Source organism: Mustela nivalis (genome assembly GCF_964662115.1).
Source record: "Mustela nivalis genome assembly, chromosome: 8".
NCBI lineage: Eukaryota > Metazoa > Chordata > Mammalia > Carnivora > Mustelidae > Mustela > Mustela nivalis.
The window spans coordinates 87,639,704-87,654,989 of NC_139027.1; the positions used below are offsets into that span (position 1 = coordinate 87,639,704).

The 15,286-nt window shown below is 36.6% G+C and overlaps 1 protein-coding gene across 21 annotated transcripts in view; it reads left to right on the forward strand.

Annotated features, from left to right (window-relative positions):
* CCDC138 (coiled-coil domain containing 138) overlaps positions 1 to 15,286 on the forward strand; it is a 136,194-nt gene that overhangs the window by 62,616 nt on the left and 58,292 nt on the right. The gene's annotated exons all lie outside the window — the stretch shown is intronic.

A 15,286-nucleotide genomic window follows, 5' to 3' on the forward strand; every position in this document is an offset into this window, starting at 1 on the left:
CACAGAGGCATCCATATTCCAACATTCCTACTGTGTTTGAGTCTGATTCTGATGCTTATTCTGTCTTTTCAGCATGCCTTGTGAGTTTTTCTTGTTATCTGGACATGTTGTACCATGTAAAAGTGACTGCTGTAAGTATCCCGTTAATACATCCTAAGATTCAGGAAGGAGAAGTGTTACATAGCTGTATGATTCAATATCAGTCTTTTGGTGAGATTGTGTCCCTGGGCAGTGAACTTCATAGAGTGCTTCCCAGTTTTTCTCCCCCTGAGGTGGGGTAGAATTGCTAGAGCAGGCTGGATTTTGCTATTTCTTTTCCCCTAAGTCCCTAAATCCATTAGACTTTGATAAAACCCCGGTAGATGAAGCTCTGGTAAAGTAGTTTTCTTGAGGACTAATCCTGTTATAATAAGAACAAAATTTGTCATATTTCAGAATTGTCACTGTTTCACTCCCTTACCTGAAGCATGAGTGGATTTTTCTCTAGTCTTCACTGTGAGAGCTGTTAGAGCTCCTGGAGCTAAAACCAGTAAAATTTGGGAACTCCCTTGTGACTGGCCCCAGCTGGCATTTTTAACTCTCAAGCTTCTTCACACTGGTCCTCCAGCAGTTTTCAGTTATAGCTCAGATTTTCCTTTGTTGGTACCAGTTCCTGCAGAGATTTCAGCTCATGGTTTTCTTCCGTAGTAAGTTGCAATTCTTTGTATGCGCCTCTGTCTCCAAATTTTGGGTTTTGTCCTGGGATCTCACTTCTTTTGGATCTAAGAAAGCTGTCAGTTTTTCAGTTGTTTGGCTTTTTACTTGTTGTTAGGTTGGAGTGAAACTTCCAAGACCCTTATCCACCTGACCAGAAATCAGATATCCTCATGTTACCTTTTGTAACAATACCCACTTTCCTCTTGCCCCACCCCTTCTTTAATTCCTCCCACCACTAACTTCTTTTTCTCCATTTCTATAATTATGTCAAATCACAAATGCTATTTGAATGTAATATACAGTATGTAACCCTTTGAGATTTATTTATTTATTTATTTATTTTTACACTTAGCATAACTTGCTGGAGATCTGTTTAAGTTGTGGCATTCCTTTTTGTTGATTCCATGATAGGAATATACCACATTTTAATGATTCATTGGTTAAAGGAAACTTAACTTTTTTCTATTATAAATGCTGTAAACGTTGATGTGCAGGTTTTTGTGTATAAATAAGTTTTTATTCCTCTGGGATAAATGTCAAAGGATACAGTTGTTGTATGGTAGCTGCATGTTTAATTTTTTGGTGAACTGCCAAATTTTAAGAGTGATTTTATTAATTTACCCCCTCACTAGCAATATCTGAGTGATCTAGTTTCTCCTTGACCTCACCAGCATTTAGTGTTATTACTAGTTTTTATTTTCACCATTCTTTCTTTCTTTTCTTTTTTTTTTTTTTTAAGGTTTTTATTTAGGTATTTGACAGAGAGAGAAGGAATACAAGCATGAGCAGGGGAAGGGGGAGAAGCAGGCTCCCCGCTGAGCAGGGAGCCCGATGCAAGGCTCGATCCCGGGATCATGACCTGAGCAGAAGGCAGAGGTTCAATCCACTGAGCCACCCCAGGCGCCCCTATTTTCACCATTCTTGATAGTATTGTTTTCCCATTGGAGTTTTAATTTGCATCTCTCCAGTGGCTAAACATACCTTTTTATGTGTTTGCTTTCTACAGGTATATTCTCTTCAGTCTGTGTCTTTTGCCCATTCTTTAATGGACTCTCTGTTTTCTGTTGTTGAGTTTTGAGAGTTCTTTATATTTGGATACTAGTCCTTTGTTGGGTATGTCATTTGGAAATAAATTTTTTTCTTTCTTGTATTTTCATCATCTTAACAGGGTCTTTTGCAGACTTCTAAATTTTAATGATTTCTAGTTAATCAGTTTTCTTTTTGTGGATGTTGCTTTAGGGGTCAAGTATAAGAATTTGTTGCCTAACCCGAGATTGTAAAGATTTTCTCCTTTTTTTTTTCTTAAAGTTTATACTTTTACAGTTTGCATGTAAGTCCTTGTACAGTTTCAGTTAATTTTGTATGAGGTGTGAGATTTAGATCAAGATTAATAAATGCCCAGTTGCTCCAGCACCATTTATTGAAAAGTCTTTCCTTCCTCTGTACCTTTGTCGGTTGGGAATAATTTTGTGGGTCTCTTTCTGGGTTCTCTGTTACATTCCCTGTCTTTTCCTTTGCCAATTCCATACTGTTGATTCCTGTACCTTTATAATACATTTTGAAATTGGGTATTTTGATCTCCTCCCATTTTATTATTTTTTAAAAATGTTTTAACTAAAATAGTTCCCTTGCCTTTCCTTATGAATTTTAGAATAATCTTCTCTATCCACAAAATATCCTATAGGGATTTTGATAGGAATTGCATTAACCTATATATAAATTTGAGAAAAATTGACATCTTTACTGTGTTGTCTTCCAGTTCAGGAACATGATATGTTTCTCCATTTAATTTAGAAATTTGATTTCTTTCATCTATGTTACATTGTTTTTTTTTTTTTTTTTAAGATTTTATTTATTCATTTGACAGAGAGATCACAAGTAGGTGGAGCAGCAGGTGGGGGAGAGGGGGAAGCAGGCTCTGTTCTGAGCAGGGAGCCTGATGCGGGGCTCGATTCCAGGACCCTGAGATCATGACCTGAGCCAAAGGCAGAGGCTTAATCTACTGAACCAGTCAGGCGCCCCCATGTTACATAGTTTTAAGCATAAAATTCTTGTACATTATTTGTTAGATCATCAGCTGCGTATTTAGTGTTTTTGAGTGATTGCAGTTGGTATTTTTAAAATTTTGGTGTCTGTGTTGATACTCTGTTCATTCTGTATCATGTGACAATGATCTTACTAGTTTTAGGATTTGCCTTGAAGGTTCTTTGGAATTTTCTACATAGTCATGGATCTGCAAATAAGGAGAGTTTTTTGTTTTCCTTTTTTTACATGTATGCCTTTAATTTTTCTTTTGCATTAGCTACGGTATCTACAACTATGGTAAATATGAATGATAATGGATGTCATTGGCTTGTTCTTGATCTAAGGGGGGAACACAGTGAGTCCTTTAACTATTATATTAGCTATGGTTTTATGGAGTTTTAGTTCCCCTCTATTTCTGCTTTTCTGAGTTTTTTTTTTAATCATGAATGAGTGTTGAAACTTCTTTCAAATGCTTTTTTGCATTTATTGATATGATCATGTGATTTTTCTTTTCCTTTAACCTGACAATGTGATGCATTACTGATGGGCTTTCAAAAACTAAATTAGCCATGTATTCCTGAAATAAAGCCCACTTAGTCATGTTGTGTAGTTCTTTTTGTATTTGCCGCATTTTTTTGCTAATATTTTGTTAAAGAGTCTATATTCATTAGTTGTTGGTCTGCGGTTTTTATTCTTTTATACTATCTTTGTCTGTTTTTGTATCAAGGTAATACTATGTTCATAAAATTAATTGATAAGTGTTCCATCCTCTCTTTCTGAAAGAAGTTAGATTTAATGTTAATTCTTCTTTAAACTTTTGGTAGAATTCTTCTATGAAATTGTCAGCCTGGAGCTATCTTTTGGGGAGATTTTTAAAAAATTAATTGATTATTTATTTGACACAGAGAGAGAGCACATGTGCGTGCACAAGCGGGAAGAACAGCAGGCAGAGGGAGAAGCAGGCCTCCCGCTGAGCAGGGAGCCTGATGTGGGGCTTGATCCCAAGACCCTGGGATCATGACCTGAGCCAAAGGCAGACACTTAACTGACTGAGCCTTCTAGGCACCCTGAGAGTTTTAAAACTATGAATTCAATTTCCTTAATAGTTATATTAAGGGATGTTATGTAATTCATATAAGTGATTTGTAGAAATTTGTGCTTTTTAAGGAATTGAATGAACCATTTTGTCTAAGCTGTTCAATATACATGTGGAAAGTTTTTTATACTGTTCTCTATATATCCTTTTGATGGCCTCAGTATTTGTAGTAATACCTTCTGTTTCATTCCTAGTATTTTTTTAAATTTATTTTTTATTTATTTTCAGCATAACAGTATTCATTGTTTTTGTACCACACCCAGTGCTCCATGCAATCCGTGCCCTCTCTAATACCCACCACCTGGTTCCCCCAACATCCCACCCCCCCACCACTTAAAACCCCTCAGATTGTTTTTCAGAGTCCATAGTCTCTCATGGTTCACCTCCCCTTCCAATTTCCCCCAACTCCCTTCTCCTAACTCCCCATGTCCACCATGCTATTTGTTATACTCCACAAATAAGTGAAACCATATGATAATTGACTCTCTCTGCTTGACTTACTTCACTCAGCATAATCTCCTCCAGTCCCGTCCATGTTGCTATAAAAGTTGGGTATTCGTCCTTTCAGATGGAGGCATAATACTCCATAGTGTATATGGACCACATCTTCGTTATCCATTTGTCCGTTGAAGGGCATCTTGGTTCTTTCCACAGTTTGGCAACCATGGCCATTGCTGCTAAAAACATTGGGGTACAGATGGCTCTTCTTTTCACTACATCTGTATCTTTGGGGTAAATACCCAGTCATGCAATTGCAGGGTCATAGGGAAGCTCTATTTTTAATTTTTTGGGAATCTCCACACTGTTCTCCAAAGAGACTGCACCAACTTGCATTCCCACCAACAGTGTAAGAGGGTTCCCCTTTTTCCACATCCCCTCCAACACATGTTGTTTCCTGTCCTGCTAATTTTGGCCATTCTAACTGGTGTAAGGTGATATCTCAATGTGGTTTTAATTTGAATCTCCTTGATGGCTAGTGATGATGAGCATTTTTTCATGTGTTTGATAGCCATTTGTATGTCTTCATTGGAGAAGTGTCTGTTCATATCTTCTGCCCATTTTTTGATACGATTATCTGTTTTGTGTGTGTTGAGTTTGAGGAGTTCTTTATAGATCCTGAATATCAATCGTTTGTCTGTACTGTCATTTGCAAATATCTTCTCCCATTCCGTGGGTTGCCTCCTTGTTTTCTTGACTGTTTCCTTTGCTGTGCAGAAGCTTTTGATTTTGATAAAGTCCCAGAAGTTTATTTTGGCTTTTGTTTCCTTTGTCTTTGGAGACCTATCTTGAAAAAAGTTGCTGTGGCTGATATCTAAGAGATTACTGCCTATGTTCTCCTCTAGAATTCTGATGGATTCCTGTCTCACATTGAGGTCTTTTATCCATTTTGAGTTTATCTTTGTGTATGGTGTAAGAGAATGGCCGAGTTTCATTCTTCTACATAAAAGCTGTCCAGTTTTACCAGCACCATTTATTGAAGAGACTGGCTTTTTTCCACTGTATATTTTTTCCTGTTTTGTCAAAGATTATTTGACCATAGAATTGAGGGTCCATATCTGGGCTCTCTACTCTGTTCCACTGGTCTATGTGTCTGTTTCTATGCCAGTACCATGCTGTCTTGGTGATCACAGCTTTGTAGTAAAGGTTGAAATCAGGTAACGTGATGCCCCCAGTTTTATTTTTGTTTTTCAACATTTCCTTAGCAATTTGGGGTCTCTTCTGATTCCATACAAATTTTAGGATTATTTGCTCCAGCTCTTTGAAGAATACCGATGGAATTTTGATCAGAATGGCATTAAAAGTATAGATTGCTCTAGGCAGTACAGACATTTTAACAATGTTTATTCTTCCGATCCAAGAGCATGGAATGGTCTTCCATCTTTTTGTGTCTTCTTCAGTTTCTTTCATGAGTGTTCTGTAGTTCCTCCAGTACAGATCCTTTACATCTTTTGTTAGGTTTATTCCCAGGTATCTTATGGTTCTTGGTGCTATAGTAAATGGAATTGATTCTCTAATTTCCCTTTCTGTATTTTCATTGTTAGTGTATAAGAAAGCCACCGATTTCTGTACATTGACTTTGTATCCTGACACGTTACTGAATTGCTGTATGAGTTCTAGTAGTTTGGGAGGTGGAGTCTTTTGGGTTTTCCATATAAAGAATCATGTCATCTGCAAAGAGAGAGAGTTTGACTTCTTCACTGCCAATTGTAAATATCTATGCCCCCAATATGGGAGCAGCCAATTACATAAGAAAACTGTTAATCAAGATAAAGACTCATATTGATATGAATACACTAATAGTAGGAGATCTTAACACACCTCTCTCAGAAATAGATCATCAAAGCAGAAAATCAATAAAGAAACAAGAGCATTGAAAGATACATTGGACCAGATGGACCTCATATACAGAACATTCCACCCTAAAACAACAGCATACTCATTCTTCTCAAGTGCACACAGAACCTTCTCCAGAATAGACCACATACTGGGTCACAAATCAGGACTCGACCGATACCAAAAGACTGAGATTATTCCCTGCATATTCTCAGATGACAGTGCTTTGAAACTGGAGCTCAATCACAAGGAAAAGTTCCGAAGGAGCTCAAACACCTGGAAGTTAAAGACCACCTTGCTTAAGAATGCTTGGATCAACCAGGAGATCAAAGAAGAACTGAAACAATTCATGGAAACCAATGAGAATGAAGACACTTCAGTCCAAAACCTATGGGATACAGCAAAGGCGGTCCTAAGGGGGAAATACATAGCCATCCAAGCCTCCCTCAAAAAAATTGAAAAATCCAGAACACAGCAGCTGTCTCTACACCTTAAAGAACTGGAGAATCAACAACAAATCAAACCAACTCCACACATAAGAAGGAAAATAATTAAGATTGGAACAGAGATCAATGAGGTAGAAACCAGAGATACAGTAGAACGTATCAATGAAACTAGAAGCTGGTTTTTTGAAAGAATCAATAAGATCAACAAACCATTGGCCACACTAATCCAAAAGAAAAGAGAGAAAGCCCAAATTCATAAAATTATGAATGAAAAGTGAGAGATCACAAGTAACACCAAGGAAGTAGAAACAATCATCAGAAGTTTTTATCAACAGTTATATGCCAATAAGCTTAGCAATCTAGATGAAATCGACGCATTCCTGGAAAACTATAAACTCCCAAAATTGAACCAGGAAGAAATCGACAACCTGAATAGACCGTTATCTAGTAATGAGATTGAGGCGGTGATCAAAAACCTCCCAAAAAACAAGAGCCCAGGACCTGACAGATTCCCTGGGGAATTCTACCAAACTTTCAAAGAAGAAATAGCACCTATTCTCCTGAAGCTGTTTCAAACATTTGAAGCAGAAGGAAAACTTCCAGACTCTTTCTATGAAGTCAGCATTACCCTGATCCCCAAACCAGGCAAAGACCCTACCAAAAAGGAGAATTTCAGACCAATATCACTGATGAATATGGATGCTAAGATTCTCAACAAGACCCTAGCAAACAGGATCCAACAGCACATTAAAAAGATTATCCACCATGACCAGGTGGGATTCATCCCTGGGCTACAAGGATGGTTCAACATTCGCAAATCAATCAATATGATAGAACAAATTAATAAGAAAAGAAAGAAGAACCACATGGTTCTCTCAATTGAGGCAGAAAAAGCATTTGACAAAATCCAGCATTTGTTCCTGATTAAAATGCTTCAAAGTATGGGGATAGAGGGAACATTCCTGAACTTCATAAAATCTATCTATGAAAGACCCACAGCAAATATCATTCTCAATGGGAAAAAGCTTACAGCCTTCCCTTTGAGATCAAGAACACGACAAGGATGCCCACTCTCACCACTCTTCTTCAACATAGTATTAGAAGTCCTAGCAACAGCAATCAGACAACAAAGAGAAATAAAAAGTATTTTTTTTAAGATTTTATTTATTTGACAGGCAGAGATCACAAGTAGGCAGAGAGGATGAGGGGAAGCAGGCTCCCCGCTGAGCAGGGATCTCGAAGTGGGGCTCGATCCCAGGACCCTGAGATCATGACCTGAGCCAAAGGCAGAGGCTTAACCCATTGAGTCACCCAGGCGCCCCTCATTCCTAGTATTGATAATTCATGTCATTTTTTTGTCTTTCTTGGCGGAAGTTTATTTTGTTGATGTTTTAAAAAGGACCATTCTTTTATTTCATTATTTTATAGTTTTCATTTTTATTCCTTTATTAATTCTTTCCTTCTGTTTGCTTTGGATTTATTTTGGTCTTTTTTAAAATAAAAGCTTAGATTATTCATTTGAGACTTACTTTTTTTCTAATATAGTGCTATTTTTAGTGCTGTTTTTCTGTCAGCAGTGCTTTAACTGTGTCCCACAAATTTTGATAAGTTATGTTTTTATTTCTTCCAATTTAATGTATTTTAAAAATTTGCCTTGAGACTTCTTCTTCTCATGAGTGATTTAGAAGTTTGTTTTAGATCTTTCTTTTAGCTTTCTGTTTTTCTGGTTTGGTTGTATTGACATTCTGCTCTTGTTGTGTGGGTGCTCTATAAATGTGGATGCTTGTTGATGGCATTTTTTAGTTACTTTATATCCTTGTTAATATTCTATCTAATTGTATCTTGTGTTCAGAAAAGTCTTCAGATATTATTGTGAATTTATATATTTCTCCTGTTTATCATTTTTATCTCATATGTTCTGGAGCTCTGTTGCTTTGTGCCTATAAATATAGTAGGACTGTTATGTGTTCTTAGTGGATTAACTCTTTTATCATTATGTAATGTCTCTCACTGTACCTGGTAATTTTCTCTGTTCTGAGATCTGTTCTCTGATATTAATATAAGCACTCTACTCTTCTTAGATTGATGATGTCCTTCTTCATTCTTTTAATTTTTTCCTGTTTACATTGTTATATTTGAAATGCGATTTTTGTAGATAGCATGTAGCTAGATTTTTTTTAAGACTATTTATTTATTTGATAGAGAATGAGAAACAAGTAGGCAGAGAGAGAGGGGGAAGCAGGCTCCCTGGTGAGCAGAGAGCCCGATGCAGGGCTCAATCCCAGGACACTGAGATCATGACCTGAGCCAAAGACAGAGGCTTAACCCACTGAGCCCCCCCCCCCAGATTTTGTTTTTAAATTAACTTGATCAATTTCTGTATTTTAATTGGTATAGTTAGGCCATTTATATTTAATGTAGTTATTGATATGTTAGGTCTTAAGTTTGTTATTTTATCTTTTATTTACTGTTTGTTTTTGTGTATCTTTTTCATTTCTCTGGGTTTTCTTTTCCCTTGCTTTGCTGTGGGTCACTTGAACATTTTTTAAAACTCCATTTTGGTTTATTTATAGTTTTGAGTATTTCTCTTTTTGTAGTTTTTTTTATTAGTCCTTCTAGCTATCACATTGTATATAGATAACTTACCACAGTCTACGAGTGTTTTCATTTTGCTAATTGAGTAGAAGTATAGAAACCTTGCCTTTTGGGATACCTGGGTATCTCAGTTGTTGAAGTGGCTGCTTCAGCCCATGGTCCTGGGCTCTAAATCCCACATCAGGCTCCTTGCTCAGCAGGGAGCCTATTTCTCCTTTGTCTGCTGCTTCCCCTGCTTGTGCTATCTCTGTCTGTCTCCCTCTGACAAATAAATAAAATCTTAAGGAAAGAAAAAGAAACCTTGCTTTTTTATCCCTTCATTAATCTAACTTCTATAATAGTGTTTTGTTAATATATGTCTTCTGCATGTATTTAGAATCACATTAGACAGTGATATAATTTTTGCATAACTGTCAAACATAAAACTCAGAAGGAGAAGGGAAGTCTATTATATTTGCCCATATTTTGCTTATTCAGTCCTTCCTTTCCTTCCAGATACTCCAATGCTCCCCCCCCCCCCGTTTTTTTAAAGAATTTATTTATTTGACAGAGAAAGAGAGAGGGATCACAAGTAGGCAGGCAGAGAGAGGGGGAAGCAGGCTCTCTGCTAAGCAGAGAGCCTGATGTGGGACTTGATTCCAGGACCCTGAGATCATGACCTGAGCTGAAGGCAGAGGCTTAACCTGCTGAGCCACACAGGTGCCCCCAAGGTTCCTTCTTTTATTGTTTCATTTTATCCTAGAGAACTTCTCTTAAGCAGCCTTTCTGATGACAAATTCTTAGTTCCCTTCATCTTCAAGTGTCCTAGTTTCCTCTGTATTTCTGAAGGATAATTTCACTGGGTATAGGATTCTGAGATGAGAGTTCTTTTCTTATAATACTTGAAAAATGTACTGATTTCTTCTAGACAAATTCTGTGGCTTATGATAAATCCACTGTTGCTTGAATTGCTTCGTATATGTTAATTTCTCTGTTACTGCTTTCATTTTTTTTCTTTTCCTTTGGTTTCATAAATTGGTTATGATGTATCTTGTTGATAATTTTGGATTTATTCTTTCTGGGGTTTGGTTAGCTTCTTCAGTCTTTAGATTTATTTATTTAGCCAATCTGGGAAGTTTTTAGCCATTATTTCTTCAACTATTTTTTTCAGCCCTACCTCATGTTTCTTTTCCTTCCAGAATTCTAATGGACAAGGTTGCTAAATCTTTTTTTTTTTTAAGATTTTATTTATTTATTTGACAGAGAGAGATCACAAGTAGGCAGAGAGGCAGGCAGAGAGAGAGGGGGAAGCAGGCTCCCCACTGCTCCCTCCCGATGCAGGGCTCTATCCCAGGACCCTGAGATCATGACGACCGAGCTGAAGGCAGAGGCCCAACCCACTGAGCCACCCAGGCGCCCCTGGGTTGCTAAATCTTTTGTTATGGTTTCTCAGTTCCTGGAATCTCTTTTTTTCCCTCTAGTTTATGGTTTTTTTTTTTTTTTTTTAAGTTCAGTGTTCAGATTAGGTAAATTCTTTTGTTTTAAATTCCAGTTAAACAGTTATTTCCTTGTGTCGTACATTCTGCTGTTGAATCTATCCTTTTTTTTTTTTCCTTTGTGTATTTTTTCTTTTTTAATTTAAACTCAGGTTAGTAAACATATAAGTATAGTATTGGTGTCAGGCGTAGAATTTAGTGATTCATCACTTACATATCACACTGGTGCTCATCCAGCAAGTGTCCTCTTTAATACCTATTAGCCATTTAGCCCATCCCCCCCAAGTCCCCTCACCAACAACCCAAAGGTTCTCTTAACAGTCTCTTATGGTTTGCCTCTGTTTCTGTTTTTATCTTATTTTTCCTTCCTTTCCCCTATGTTCATCAGTTTTGCTTCTTAAATTACACAAATGAATGAAATCATATGAAATCTGTCTTTCTCTAACTTAGTTCACTTAGCGAAATACATTCTAGCTCCATCCATCTTGTTACAAGATTTCATTCTTTTTGATGGCTGAGTAATATTCCATTATATATATATATATATGCCACATCTTCTTTATCCATTCATCAATCATTCAACACTGGGGCTCTTTCCATAATTTGGCCATGGTCAATTAGGCTGCTCCATTTGAGCACTTCTGTATCCTTTGGATAAATACTTAGTGGTGCAATTGCTAGGTCATAGGGTAGTTATATTTTTAGCTTTTTGAGGATGTCCATACCGTTTTCCAGAGTGGCTGCACCAGCTTGCATTCCCACCAACAGTGTAAGAGGATTGACCTTTCTCTGCATCCTCACCAACATCTATTGTTTCCTGTGTTGTTTAGTTTAGCCTTTTTGATTGGTATAGGGTGGTATCTCATTGTGGTTTTGATTTGTGGTTCCTTGATGATGTTGACCATTTTTTCATGTATCTGTTGGCCATTTATATGTCTTCTTTGGAGAAACGTCTGTTCATATCTTATGGCCATTTCTTAACTGGATTATTTATATTCTGGGTGCTGATTTTGATGAATTCTTTATAGATGCTGGATACTATCCTTTTATCTAATATATCTTTTGCAAATATCCTCTCCCAGTCTATAGACTGCCTTTTAGTTTTGTTGGCTGTTTCCTTTGCCATGCAGAACTTTTTATTTTGATGAGATCCTAATAGTTCATTTTGGTTTTTGTTTCCCTTGTCTCCAATGATGTTAGTAATCTAGTTAGTGTCTAGTAGTAAGTTGTTGGGGCCAAGGTCAGAAAAGGTGCTGCTTATGTTCTCCTCTAGAATTTTGATGTTTTCCTGTCTCACATTTAGGTCTTTGATCCATTTTAAATTTATGTTTGTATATGGTATAAGAAAGTAGTCCAGTTTCATTTTTCTGAACATGGCTGTCCAGTTTTCTCAACACCATTGGTTAAAGAGACTGTCTTTTTTCCACTGGATGTTCTTTCCTGCAACGATTAATTTACCGTATAGTTGTGGGTCCATTTCTGGGTTCTTTATTCTGTTTCATTAAATGATGTGCCTGTTTCTGTGCCAGTACCATACTGCCCTGATGCTTTGTAATACAGCCTGAATGAAGTCTGGGACTGTGATGCTTCCCACTGTGATTTCTTTTTTCACAATTGCTTTGGCTATTCGGGGTCTTTTCTGGTTTTCTACAAATTTTAGGATTGTTTTTTCTAGGTCTATGAAAAATGCTGCTGTTATTTGATAGGGATTGCATTGTGAATGTGTAGATTGCTTTGGGTAGTATAGACATTTTAACAATATTCTTGCAATCTATGAGCGTGGAATGTTTTTCCATTTCTTTCTGTTGTCTTCAATTTCTTTCACTAGTGTTCTGTAGTTTTCAGAACACAGATCTTTTATGTCTCTGGTTAGGTTTATTCCTAGGTATCTTATGGTTTTGGGTACAGTTGTAAATGGGATCAATTCCTTCATTTTTCTTTCTGCTGCTTCATTATTGGTGTATAGAAATGCAACACATTTTTTTACATTGATTTTATATGCAGATTTGCTGAATTCATATATTAGTTGTAGCAATTTTGGGGTGGAGTCTTTGGGTTTACTACATAAAGTTCGTGTCATTTGTGAAGAATGAAAGTTTGATTTCTTCCTTGCTGACTTGGATGCCTTTTATTTCTTTTTGTTGTCTGACTGCTGAGGCTAGGATTTCCAGTACTATGTTGTACAATAGTGGTGAGCATCTCTGTCATGTTCCTGACCTTAGGGAAAAGGATCTCAGTTTTTTATTTTGGTTAATGTATTTTTAGTTATAAAATTTTCATTTGGTTCTTTATATTTTCTTTGGTAAAACTTTCTATTTCTTTGAAGAAATTTTCTATTTTACATTTTTTTAAAAAATGCATACTAACTAATTTTATCATGGCTGCTTTAAAATGGTTGTCAGATAATTCTAATGTGTTTGTGCTGTTAGTATTGGCAATTACCGATTTTCATTCAGTTTGAGATTTTCTGGGTTCTTTGTGTGATTAGTGATTTTTTTTTTTAATTGAAAACTAGACATTTTGATATTAGGCTCTGGGTCTTTATTTTATCTGGCTTTCTATTGACACTGCTTTCACAGAGGAAATAGAAGATGGCTTCTCTTTATGCCTGGTTAAGTAGGAGTCCAGGTTCCCCACTAGGCTTCTGTTAATATCTGGGGATCTGGGGGTGTTCTGGTTCCCCAATAGGTCTCCACTGATACCTCTTTAACTGGGAGAAATGGGAGTACCTCATTACTACCCCTCACATTACCTTTATTGACACTTTGTTACTGCCTTGTTGAGGGTAGAAGTGTAGGTTGTCCTTGGAATATTGCTCATCTAGATAGTTGTTGGACCACAGATCTTTCTATGGTGTTTGGTTGTATTGTAGTTTTGTCTAAAAGTTTTTTACCTTGGGACACCTCAGTGGCTTAGTTGGTTAAGTATCTGACTCTTGATTTTGGCTCAGGTCACGATCTCAGCTTTGTGAAATTGAGCCCCACATTAGGCTCTGTGCTATGCTTGAAGCCTGATTAAGATTCTCTTTCTCCCTCTGCCCCTCCCCGCTCTAAAAATAAAATTAAAAAATAAAAGCTTTTTGTCTTGCAAAGCCATTCTTTCCTAGCCTTTTGGCTTGAGAGCGCAGACTTATGTTAGGGCTTTTTTGTCTGTAGTTTCCAGGTTGCCAGCCTTTTCAGCTCCAAGTCTGAGAAATATGAGACATCAGGAAACTCCTAGAATTTCTAATATTTTCTCCTATTTTTATACCAGGGTTTTAAAACACATACATGTTATCTTTTCCTAACAAGATTAAAAATTTAAATTTTTTTTTCATTTGAGTATAGTTGACATACGGTGTTACATTAGTTTTGGGTATACAACATACTGATTCAACTTTTCTATACTTATGCTTTGCTCAGGTACCAAATGTCACCATATAGAATATTATAGTATTATTGACTATATTCCTTGTGCTGTGCTTTATTCCTGTGACTTATTCCTTCCATGACTGGAAGTTTGTATCTCCCTCTCACCTTCACCTATCTTGCCCTTCTTCTCACCCCTTTTCCCTCTGGCAGCCCGTCAGTTTGCTCTCTGTATTTAAAGGTTGATTCTGGTTTTTGTTTGTTTATTCGTTTTTTTAAGATTCCATATATGAATGAAATCATATGGTATTTGCCTTTTTCAGTCTGACTTATTTCACTTAACATAATACCCTCCAGGTTCATCCATGTTGTCACAAATGGCAAAATCTCATCTGGTTTTTTTGGCTGCATAATATTCCTGTGTGTGTGTGTGTGTGTGTGTGTGTGTGTGAATCTATGTATCTATCTAGCTCTGTCTCACACCTTATCCAGTCAGCTGTTGATGGACACTTCCATATCTTGCCTATTGTAAATAATGGTGCATTAAACATCGGAGTGTATGCATCTTTTCAAATTAATGTTTCTGTTTTCTTTGAGTAAATAACTAATAGTGGGATTACTGGATTGTATGGTATTTCTTTTACAATTTTTTGAGAAGCCTCTGTACTGTTTCCACAATGGTTATACCGATTTACATTCCTAGCAATAGTGTCTGAGACTTCCTTTTTTGGATTTAAGGTTTATTGACCATATATTTAAATTAGATTACATTTCTTATGCCGCTTACCACCCAATCATTGTGCCTTTTGATACCCATAAAATCTCAATGTATCTCTTATTTTATTTTCTTAATTAATATTTTTTTAGAGAGGAGTAGGGGAGGGGCATAGGATGAAAGAGAATCTCAAGCAGGCTCCACACTGGGTGTGGATCTCACAACCCTGAGATCATGACCTGGGCCAAGATCAAGAGTTGGACACTTAACTGACTGAAACACCCAGGCATCCCTATCTCTCTAATTTTAATATGATGAAATTCTAAAACAAATAGTTGTTACCCATATTTAAGTTTCCTCTAAGTCTGGCTCATGCACTCTCATCTGTAGCAGTGTAAAATGGTTTTCCTTTATTTAGTTCTTAAATTATATGTGAAATATCATGCAAGCCTATATAATTTTAGAAGTATTTATATGCCAGTATTCCTGTTTGTCCATTGTCTTGTTTTAGTCTATTCACTGTTAGAATAATCCATGATTTAAAATTTTTTTTTAAA